A 10,945-nucleotide genomic window follows, 5' to 3' on the forward strand; every position below is an offset into this window, starting at 1 on the left:
GCTGCATGCGTCACTCTGCCCCCCAGTTTTCTGGGAATTCCAGGTAGCGCGTTAAGGCCAGTGATACAGAAAGGAGAGATACAAACCGGCTCCCCAAATCAGTCCGGGCCACATTAAGATGTTGGCAGGGTCTGCCCCGCGTGAGCATCCAAATGAGAGATGGAGCTGAGGGGCTGGAGTCTCTCTGGCATATTTGTAAATGAGATGGCATCCATTTGCAGGGAGGATGGCGGAGACTGCAGGCCAACCACACAGCACAGATTAACTGTGTGTGTGTGGGGGGGGGGGGGGGAATGACTAATTCTGCCATTCCCTAAAGAGACACTTTCATCTTATTAATGGATTTTTTTGTTTTGCTAATAAGTTTAGTGGGTGATAAGAGTATGAGAGTCATAGGATTCGATCCCGAGGTCCCATCACCAAAAAGCTTTGAGTCTGGCGAGGAAGCACTTCCCAAACCCTGCATTGTCTCCAGGCCTCATCCAGAAAGCAGTTACAAACCTCCCAAACCCAAACAGCTCTCTGGAGCAGGAGCAGCCTGAGACCAGCATTAATGGTCTCTTGAGGAAGATGCAGCCAGACTCCGTTATAAAGTTTCCTTTACACTAAAAGAGGCAGAGACATTCTGCTCAAAAGAACTGCAATGCACATTGTTTAATAAATAATAATAGTAAAGCTGGTACACTGTATTTACGAGGCAGCGAGTCTCTCGAGCGGCGAGTTGGGAGTGTGTGCATCACACCTGCCTCCATGATTGGTGGTTGGGCCCTAGACCGCTGACCTGTGGACCGCCGCATCACATTTTACACGTGAACGTGTGTTTACCGCGGCTGATCGCCGGGCAACGGGTAAGTAGAACTATGAGGCCAGTGTGGCTGAAAGCGAGAGGAAGACGAAGGATCACAATCTGCCTGGTATTGGGGGGGAGGACAAAATGAAATGGAATTCCTCCCAAGCACAGGCCATCAATTTGATCGGCTTCATTCATTTACCCACCCCGTATAAAACAACACAAACTGCATTCAAAACACATTTTTTCTAATTAAATACAGTTTCAAAGGTCTTTAAAAGCTGCTTCGTCCAGCACACAATCTAATTCTTCATTTGCTTTTGTACATGATATAGGACATCAGCTCAATAATCTATTAAATTACTTTTCCCATTCATTTCCTTCTATCTATAATTGATCTCTTCAGCTGAATTTCTGTTGTTCCTCTTACACTGCCTGTCTGCGAGGGGGGGGGTGGGTGGGAGCGCGTGACGCAGCTGTGGGGGCCAGCATGCCACCGTGGGCCTGCATGTCACCGCTTCCTTACACACCCTTGGATCTTGTTGTTCATCCCATCAAATCTGCCCCCCCCCCCCCCCCCCCCCACGCACCCTGAGCAAGGACATGTCCATTTAACTACAACTGTTACAATCTACCGTAAAAAAGGGCTTAACTCTGTATTTTGAAATAATTTCCGTACTTATTCCACTTTTGTACTTATTTATTGGCCAAATAGCACCCATATAAATTGTTGCACAAAACAAAAGCAACATGCAAAACTGAGCCCCTGACCTCCCCGGCAATTTGATTTATGCACCTTTCAGGACTTGTCGGAAAATTCAGGGATATCGATGGTAGTGATACCGAAGGAGAAATGAATGGAGAACCAGGGAAGAAATGAGTCTGGTCAGTGACATCTCGCTACGTTAACTGACTTACACAGTGCGATTAATATCACACGATCAACAGGCATTTTTATTCTCTGTTCTTATCTTTTGCTGATAGATATCAAACAAACGTTACTGATCACTTAGCTCCTTTCAGGCTCTTTCAAAGCAGTCATCCGGACATTTTTTTTTCTACATTGTGGCAACCATTCGCCTCCCTTATAAATCCACGCAATTGAAACCTCGGAGATTAGAGCACAGTGTAATAACAATGTAGAAACACTTTATGGAGTGATCACCCCCAGCTATGAACAAGAGCGTTGAGAATTAAGCCCCGTGCTGGTCAAACACATCCTCTCAGCCTTTTCAACTGTAGGCTTTGAATGAGTTCACTGTGAAGTAGCGGATTACAATAAGACTCCGAGACAAGGAGAAAAAAAACCAAAGTCTCTGCAAATTGGGCCTTAATTAAATGCTTACAAAATTCCATGCTTAGCTCATTTAAAAATCAAGTGCTTCTTTGCAGCAATTTCCTTTCTTTAATTACAATTTCCTGTCTAGCTTGACATTTGCGGTGCGATCTTTGGAGACAGGCGTGTGATGTATTATTCTTTGGTCTGTGACGCTGTCCATCTGCAGAAAGGAGTCCATAAAATATGAGCTCAAACTATTGCAGCTTTTGACCACTAGCTGCACAATTTCAGGCCAGAAGAAAAGATTAACATCAACATAACAAGATAAGTAAGGACTCAAGTGATTGTTTTCCTTTTCCAAAATCAAGTGCCCTGTTAGTATCAAAAATTTGTTTAAGCCATAGATATGAATTAAGACCTTTTCATGGGTGGTTTTAACAGACACAGAGGATGTGGGGAAGGTTCCTTCCTTTCTGCTGGTCTTCTGACGTAGATACTTCACAAGAGCTCATCGGATAAAGTCCCCTGACCTTCTCGAGTGGTTTGCCGAGGGGTATTTCACAATGGCTGATTGTTGCGCGGGATGACAAAAACAAAGTGAGCGAGCAGCGCTTTCCGCAAACCAGAGACGACATCTGCCCTATTCAGTGATGAAGCAAAAGGAGCATTCAGGGAATGCAAACATCCTTTTTTTGCGACTGATTGTGAGACAGTTAATGTCAGTTTTGGGGGGAAAGGAGAGCTGTATGGGAAAAGGCTGAGGAACCCAGATGGAGATCACAATTGGACTCTCAGGGATGGGGGGTCTGCCTCCTTCCAGGCTGTGCTGAGAGCAGTCACAATGTATGGCATGAGCCTGGAGAGCCAGGTAGCTCACAGGCCGAGCACTGATCCAGAATCAGCACTAGCGATGTAATTCATGTAAAGCAAGGAGCATGGTGACCATCTGCATTGTGGCCTTGAGATTCACCACAGACAAACAATCCTGCTCCCTGTATAAGCTAATGGAGGTCCACATAGCTACTGAAATAAAATCTGAAGTATGGATTTCAGCAACAGCCTGGATCTACCCAAACACCTCCGTCTGCCATATAACTAACAAGACTGAGTATGACCTGTGTTTAAAACAACAACAATGAACTCTAAGCCAGCAGTTAAAAGTGCCTCATTCATCCTTGCAGTCAGGACAGGTTCCATTAACACTGGCTTTCTCTGAAGCCAGATCCTTTTACCTATTATTCCTATGCAATTTAAAACCCATTTAGGTCTGTGATTGCAAACCAAGCATCCTCTGTTAAATGTCTGCCCTGCACTACAAATGAGCACACTTTCCATCCCACACGTCAGCAGCCTTTAACAGGTTTATCAGGAACCAGGCAGCAGCAAAAACACAAAACAGGCCTCACAAAGGGGAACCAAATCTGAAGGCATAACCTTGTTTTCACACATTTTTTTTTATTCAAGATTTCATCTCCTTTATTTGCAAGCACCACCCAATGAGAGAAAATAAGCCATGAATGAGTTTAACAACACAACTCAAAAAAGCCCAGAATAAGACGCATCTTACATACACCATACGTATATTAGAATGTTCGGTAACACTTTACTTAAAGCACCCATGTGTAATGCATTATAGATACCTTCATAATGCATTCATAAATTATTATACATTCTGCTATAACTATTTATAAAAAGGCATAACACATTATATAGCCTTTTGCTGTATGCATTATGAATGCTTTATGAAGTTTTCATCTATAATGTATATATAAATACCTTCATAATGCATTATAATGGCTTATACTGGCCATTATAATGCAGTATGAAGGTATCTATAATGCATTATCATTACAAGAAAGTAAAGTGTTATGATTAATCAGTTCCTTAACAGAGAATGCCAGAATACAATGTACCTCCATTCACATGTACTGTACAGTCTGTCCAGGCACCTTAATGATGCACTGAAACAGTTTGGAAAATGAGGCACGACCCAGACAGCCATTCCCAGCATGCATTATCAATCAGGTAGAAGTCACAGCATAGCAAAATGAGAGGACGGCAAATTTACATACCCGACTATCAGCATTGCAGAATTTTTCACATTTTGTTTAATGACTTCCAAACTACATAAGCTTACATATTTTGTATCTCGTAAGCTTTACAATTGTAGTGCATTAGGGACGACGCCAAAATACCTAACCTCATCTGACTTTACTGCGTAGACAGCTAAGTGTGAGACTAGGCGTCTAATTTACTAGTGGTGAGAAAATTACTCCTCTTCCTCACTTCTAGCAGTAATAGTTACATTTAAAACATTTCCTGAAGTGGGGGTAACTTACTTAATTTAACGGTTAACAGCGGCGGACCTGCAGTTTCACAGCGGAGCACATGGATTTGCCTTGCACTTCACAGATAAGCAACACTGAAGCAGTAATCGACTGTTAAGTACGCGCTCCGGCACAAGCCTTTGAGGCCCGGCATGCATCCTCACGCAAGTCAGCGGCTCGTGTTCTAACGCCACTCAGAATCCACCTCCAAGCCCGTCGCTGCTCGCCCCATTTTCCCAATTCAGAGAAGATGAGTAGATCGATTCATTTAAAGGACCCAGGCAGAACATCTGTTTGAGAAATTAGACTAATCTTGGATACTTGTCTAATGGAAGGCTGAATGTTTATTAAGTCAATTGAATCCTTAATCAAGGGGCAAACCTCAAGTATCCCTCCTGGATATTGCAGGAAAAGATGCAGAAAAGACCCCCATTAAAAAAAAATAGAAAAGCAAGAGTGAATTGTGTGTGCATCTAGCTTCAGTTCACTCAAAGCACTGCACAGTCTTGCCCAGTATTTGGACAGAAATGCATGCCAGGAACTTCAAGAAGAAAAAAGATGAATATTTTCTTTGGTTGGAATCCTAGTCATCCTTTTTTATTAAATCCCGTTTCATACATAGGCAAGGGGGTCTTGTTTGCTTGCCGTATCAAAGGTACCCATCGAATTTGACTGCAAACCGATGCGCTCCTTTTGGTAGCGGCTGCCATGCGGTGGCGCGGGGCGCTTTCATCTGGCGGAAGCTTCCTGGAGGCCTGCTCCAGCTCAACAGGTGGCAGCAGCGACGTCCACAGCTCCGCATGAGCTCGAAAATCAGAGGCGATAGCTACGAGTCTTGCGGCACTGCGCCTGTTGCTGGTGCAATTTAACAGGCTCTCGTTTGTGCGTTACACTGTGTTGCATCAGTTTTTTTCCTCCGCCGCCCCATGATTACCTGCAGACGAGCAGGACCAGTGCCATGCGTGTCCAGGTGGAATAAAGCCCAACTGGACTGCGTCACCACTGCTTTCCCGAAGAAGCTTTATTCCCCTTCTCAAATGATGCTGCACTAACACTTTCGACCAATCGGGGGCTTTATTCAGTGTCTTAAGAGTAGTAATTGAGTTTTTTGGGCGGGCATGTCCACTCCAGTGTTCAGAGTGATCATTTACAGGAATTCGTGGGGAGGGAGGCTGCCCCCATTATTATGAGCTTGAAAGTGCTGTGCATTTGTTGGGGGGGGGGGGGGGGGTTATACTGTGACATCCATTCACCTGGCTCGACTGCAGATTAAAATCTCTGCGATCACTGTGTCCAAAGATCCTCTCCTTTCCCCTCCCTGGCCAGGTGTATATCCCAGACTCATTTGTCTGACACTTTCATCCAAAGCAATTTGCAGTAGAGGGAATGGTTACAATCTATGCATGCTCCCTGGGATCTGAACCCACGACCTTTGCATTGTTAGCACGATGCACTACTTGTTGAGTGACCTGAGCTCAATAGTCCGGATGCCTTGGCCCAACAGTGGCATCCAAGCCACAAAACACCTGATTCCCCTCATCCGGTCCTGACTTTGCAGCATGCCAATGGTCTCCATCCTGTGCTCCACGGGGTCACCGCAGCTGCCAGGGACTCCGCTGTGCTCAGCAACTGAGGGGAACATCGATTTTATACCGGAAGGACCGTGTTCAGACGGGGGCACAAAGGTCTTCTTCCGTAATCGCAAAGGTCACACGGTCATTCAAACATGAAAACGCGTTAGATTGGAGTGACCCATGTGCCCAGCTCCCTATTGAAGCTATCAGGTCATTATTCTAGTTTAAGGCTTTCAAAATCACATATATTACATGTACAGTCACATGGTTCACACAAATGATTCGAGAGAGAGCATGTGGCAATAAAATCCACCCACTGAACACGACAGGCTTGTACCACAGCGGCTTCATTCATGGCTATACAGTGTGTTTTTTCCCAAAAAAAACCAGTAGTGATTCTGTTTTTCTACAAGTTATCTATTTTAGACTGGAGCAATTCAACCACCTTACTCTAGGGTATAACAGCAGGGCCCCCCTTTTGGAATGTGAACCGATCTTCAGGAGGGAACTCCTTACTGCAGCATTTAACCAATTATTTCAGCCCAAAAAAAAAAAAAAATGGAAAAAAAAAAAATACGTAAATGCGACCAGAAAACACAGCTAGCATTTCAAATATGAAGCAGTGCCTAATCTACATAGTTTTTACTTTTGAACACCATTCTGCGGTCGGAGGACAGGCCAGGGAGAGAATGAGAGGTGGAGAATGAGATAACAGTCAGCAGGTACAAGCTACTTCCCGACAAAAACACCACTATCTGCCTCGCTAAAATCTAGAACTTCTATCGCTAAAAGGGGGGTGACGAAATGACCCACACGACTGAGGCCGGTGTGATCCGCATTGCCGCGGCGATGCGCAGTATCGGTCATCTCACTCCCTTTATGTCGACTCGCTGGTCTGAACAACACGCCGCCGTGTCACGTACGTCGGGAAAACAGGACGATTCCCCCGGACCGGATCTGCTTTCTGGCACCCACAGTCTACACCGGCCTGTTCCTTACATCTGGAAAGGGGGGTAGTGGGGAGGGAGTGATCTAGATGAGAATTTTGCACTTCAGTAGCTATTGAAAGATGAAGCAATAAAGTGCTAAACTTGAGTAATCACACGCTCCCAGAGGAGCGCCTGGACAGCGGAAGGCCGAAAAACCTTGAAACCCAAGCCTCCCGCACGCGGACCCCACTTTAACATTTGATGAGATTCATTATTGTAGGGGGCCAAATACAGGTGTCCTCTGATTACAGGGGCCACCATTAGAAGTTCCCACCGGTGTGCGTTTCCATGCCACCGGATTAAAATCTCAATTCACCCCGCTCAATTCTCCAGTAACAAGATTTCATTAAAAGCGGGCGACGGGAGGAAAATGGACTCAAAGGCGCTGAAACAGCTGGCATATAAATGATAAAAATGTGCTTTCTGCTAACTGAACGCACCTTGGAGTGCGCTAGACCATTATTATTTAATGTTGAGAGGAGCTGATTTTATGTAAATTGGAGCTCCTGCCTCTTTGTAGACCCCCTTTCTCAATGCCAGGTGCTCGGAAAGCATGCGAAAGGAAAGATTATGCAAAGCAATTAACATATGAAAATAATGTATTAATATACTGTCTGTGAACTGTATCCAATCAGTTCCTTTTCACTGGTGTGTGTACAAAACAATTAAAATTGAATTTATACTGAACTTCCTTAACATATTCCATGGCAAATGGAATTGCAATGCAAGCGGTGACGAAAGTTTCACAGTCCTCTGTTACTCCTTAAAGGCATAGAGACTTTAGGAATATTTACAAGCCTCCACAGTAATAAATTCACGGTCCCCATTTTCTCCTAATAGTGCAGGCAGGCGGGACAATGCGCCGTGATCCAGGTGCTAATGGACGGATTACAAAGCATCGCCCAACTAATTACCGCAGGATCATAAATAAAACAGGTCACTCATTCATTAGAGGAGAAGGCTTCTTTGTTGGCCGTAGACAGCGAGCCCCCACCCTCTGCTGCACACTCCCCCCCCCAGGCAAAACTTTCCAAAATGAAGGGGCTTCTTTAAGGCACCATTACGAAATGGGAAAGAAGGGTACTAAATTTTGCGTTTCAAAAAAAAAAAAAAAAAAGCTTTTCAGGCGAGCTTGCTGAAATGATGTGACCTCACCAATCCTGAGCCGGAGCGCTAACATGTTGCAGAAAAGGCACCCCCACGCTCAAATGACGGAGGATTGTTACGCAATTATAAAACGCGTTTTAGTGGGATCCTGCAAAAAGCCCTCCCCCTTTGAAGTCACAATAGTCGGCCCTCCATTTTCCCAGACTTTGAATGGCAGAAATAATGCAAGGCACTTGACTTGAAAGGCTCCAGGACAAATCATTGTGCATTAACACCATGCTACAGAACCCCTTCCTTCATGATGATAGCATTATGGAAGTCCTTGTTCCCGCTCGATGAGAATTGTTCCTGTGCAATTTTGGCGGTAATGTGATGTACATATTAACCCCCCTCCCCTCCACGCCCAGCCCCGGGGCAAACTGATTTGTGGTTGTTTACCACGGACATGCACCGTTCCCAGACAGCCTGCCCCGGTGCTCCGGCAGTCGTTACGGCAACAGCTGCTCCGCAAACACATCAGCAGGGCGCGGGAGGTATGCAGCAGAGAGCGGCAGCCCGGCAAACGTCGCCGATTCCACGGCCAGGCCTGGGACGTAAAGGAGAAGTCCCGTAGCTCTGCCTAGACGCCGGGTCTGCGGTTCAAGATCCATCTTCCAATTCTACACCCAAGGACAGAGCCAGTAAGGGGGGGGGAAGCTTCAGACTTATAAATCTGTAAGGTATATTGTTTAATACTTTCCTAAATGCGCAGACACACAAACACATGCTGCTAGACTTTTATTATCCTTTAATTGGTTAGAGCTGACATATTTCACTCATAATTTTATTCAATCATAGCTTAGTTTTTTGTTTAAATTGCAGCCATTTATTGACATTAATCTTTTTAAAAAACACGTCATGAGCATTTATTCCTCTTATCGGAGAGGAGAGCTACCTCTGGGGGTGGGACAAACTCGTCGGGGGGAGCGCGGAGGAGCTGCAGTCACGTGACACGAGCACTTCTGCCGGTTACATCCACTTCGTCTTTCATCCCACCCCATTGTTAAGTGGGAGCTGTCGCGTAAATGGGAGGGGGCTCCCTCCCCACCCTGAGCGGCCCTCTTTCCCTCCCCTTCAAGTAACAGGCAGGCTGGCAGGGTTGTTTAAAAAAAAAAAAAAAAGAAGAATACACCGTGAATAGAGCAGGGGAGCAAAGTCAGAGGAAAAACAGTTTGGGAATTAAGGTCATTAATTTTCTACTTTCAAGGGCTGCCACACACACAGAGATAAAGGCAGCGTAAATATTCCGGCGAAGTTCCCCATGTTTTTCTCCTCTCCCCCTTTTCATTGGCAGCCCATTTATCTCCATCCTGTCAATTACAGGCAAAAGCAAAGAACTAATTAGGAACTGTGCAATTTTAATTAGCTGTTTTGATAATTAAACTAATTGGTTCCCTTGTGTTTCTGCTATGTGTGCTGAGCACTTTTTTTGATATCTGGCCTGCAGATTTCCCATCCGTTGGTTAATTAGTTGCTTTTGCATTAAAAAGAAGCTTTTCTTAATAGCCTTAATTTGCAGTTGAAAAGAGAACCCACCGTCAATAATTTGTGTAATGGGTAACCATTTGATTGTAATTTAGAAGCACGGCCGGACAGCTCTGCATGTCTAATTCCTAATGACTGGGATTAAAGTTGGGCTCACTGTTTGGGAAAGGAAATGGATTTTTTTTCCTTTAGAGGATGTGAAGCCTGTTTTCAGCTACCATCCTATAATTTAAATGAGGGGCGGGCTGTTCGTGTGGCAGTGGTTACAACGTGGGCCCCTGGCAGTTGACAGTGTCCTGGTCTCACTGTGCTCCGTGGCACCTGTAACACAGAGATCTGTTCCGGAGAGCCGAGTGCATTTCCAAAGCAGCATCTTTACCACCAGCTGGCATACTGTAACTCATATTCATTCAAGTTGTTTGTTATTGTTCTTTGTCAATTCTGTCACTGATACGTGGTTTTTATCTTTGAATTTGAATTTCACTATATTATATATAAACGCTATATTGTATCCAGGTTCTTTGCCTGTCAATCCCAAAAGCACAAACCTATTCATTATAGCCAATACTGCTGCAGTCAAATTGTGTTCTTTACATCGACACTATCAGAAAGCACAAAGTACAAACAATTTTATATATTGTCAATCTAAATGTACAGTCTATGTGTTAACCAATCGACTTCCCATCTGATGTCAATTTGAACACTGGGTGCTGTGATTAGTGTCCCCTGGTGGTAGATACGAGTAATTGCCTGCCATCCACAATCAAATGGTATGAAGCAATTAATATACTTACATTGAATATTAGAAAGGTCAAGCTCCTAGTGGAGTAAAATTATGTCCGGCATAAAACCACTAATATATGGAGGAATACAGCTTATTGAGTAACATAATCATCTATGAACGAGCGTTGATATATAAAAGCCCTTAAAAATCCATGGGTCATATATATAAAATGAACAAATTCACCTGTAAACCTAAAAACTCTAGTCATCCAGGCAATAAATCAAAACAAGTGATGGATTATAGAATTGTGTTCCTAAAGTCTTTTCCCACAAACAAAAAATACCTTTGTAATGGAAGAGTCTCAGTAAACACTACACTAGACTTGTCATCTGCTAAGCGTGTATAGTAAGGGAACGGACCTGAACGTGCACTCCACGCATTGCTCTCGAGATGAGCGCGGGAACAACAGCGGCATGTCATCTGATCAGATGGGGTTAATTATAAAGCGATGTTCTGTAGTGGCTGCCTGTGAGCCATCAGTAAACAGACTGGCCTGGCTAATGCACAATAAAAAAATAGATGAATTTCAATTACCTCCAGGAGGAAGCTGAACCAGCTGTTACATAAAACA

The sequence above is a fragment of the Brienomyrus brachyistius genome, chromosome 13, assembly GCF_023856365.1.
Source record: "Brienomyrus brachyistius isolate T26 chromosome 13, BBRACH_0.4, whole genome shotgun sequence".
Taxonomy (NCBI): Eukaryota; Metazoa; Chordata; class Actinopteri; order Osteoglossiformes; family Mormyridae; genus Brienomyrus; species Brienomyrus brachyistius.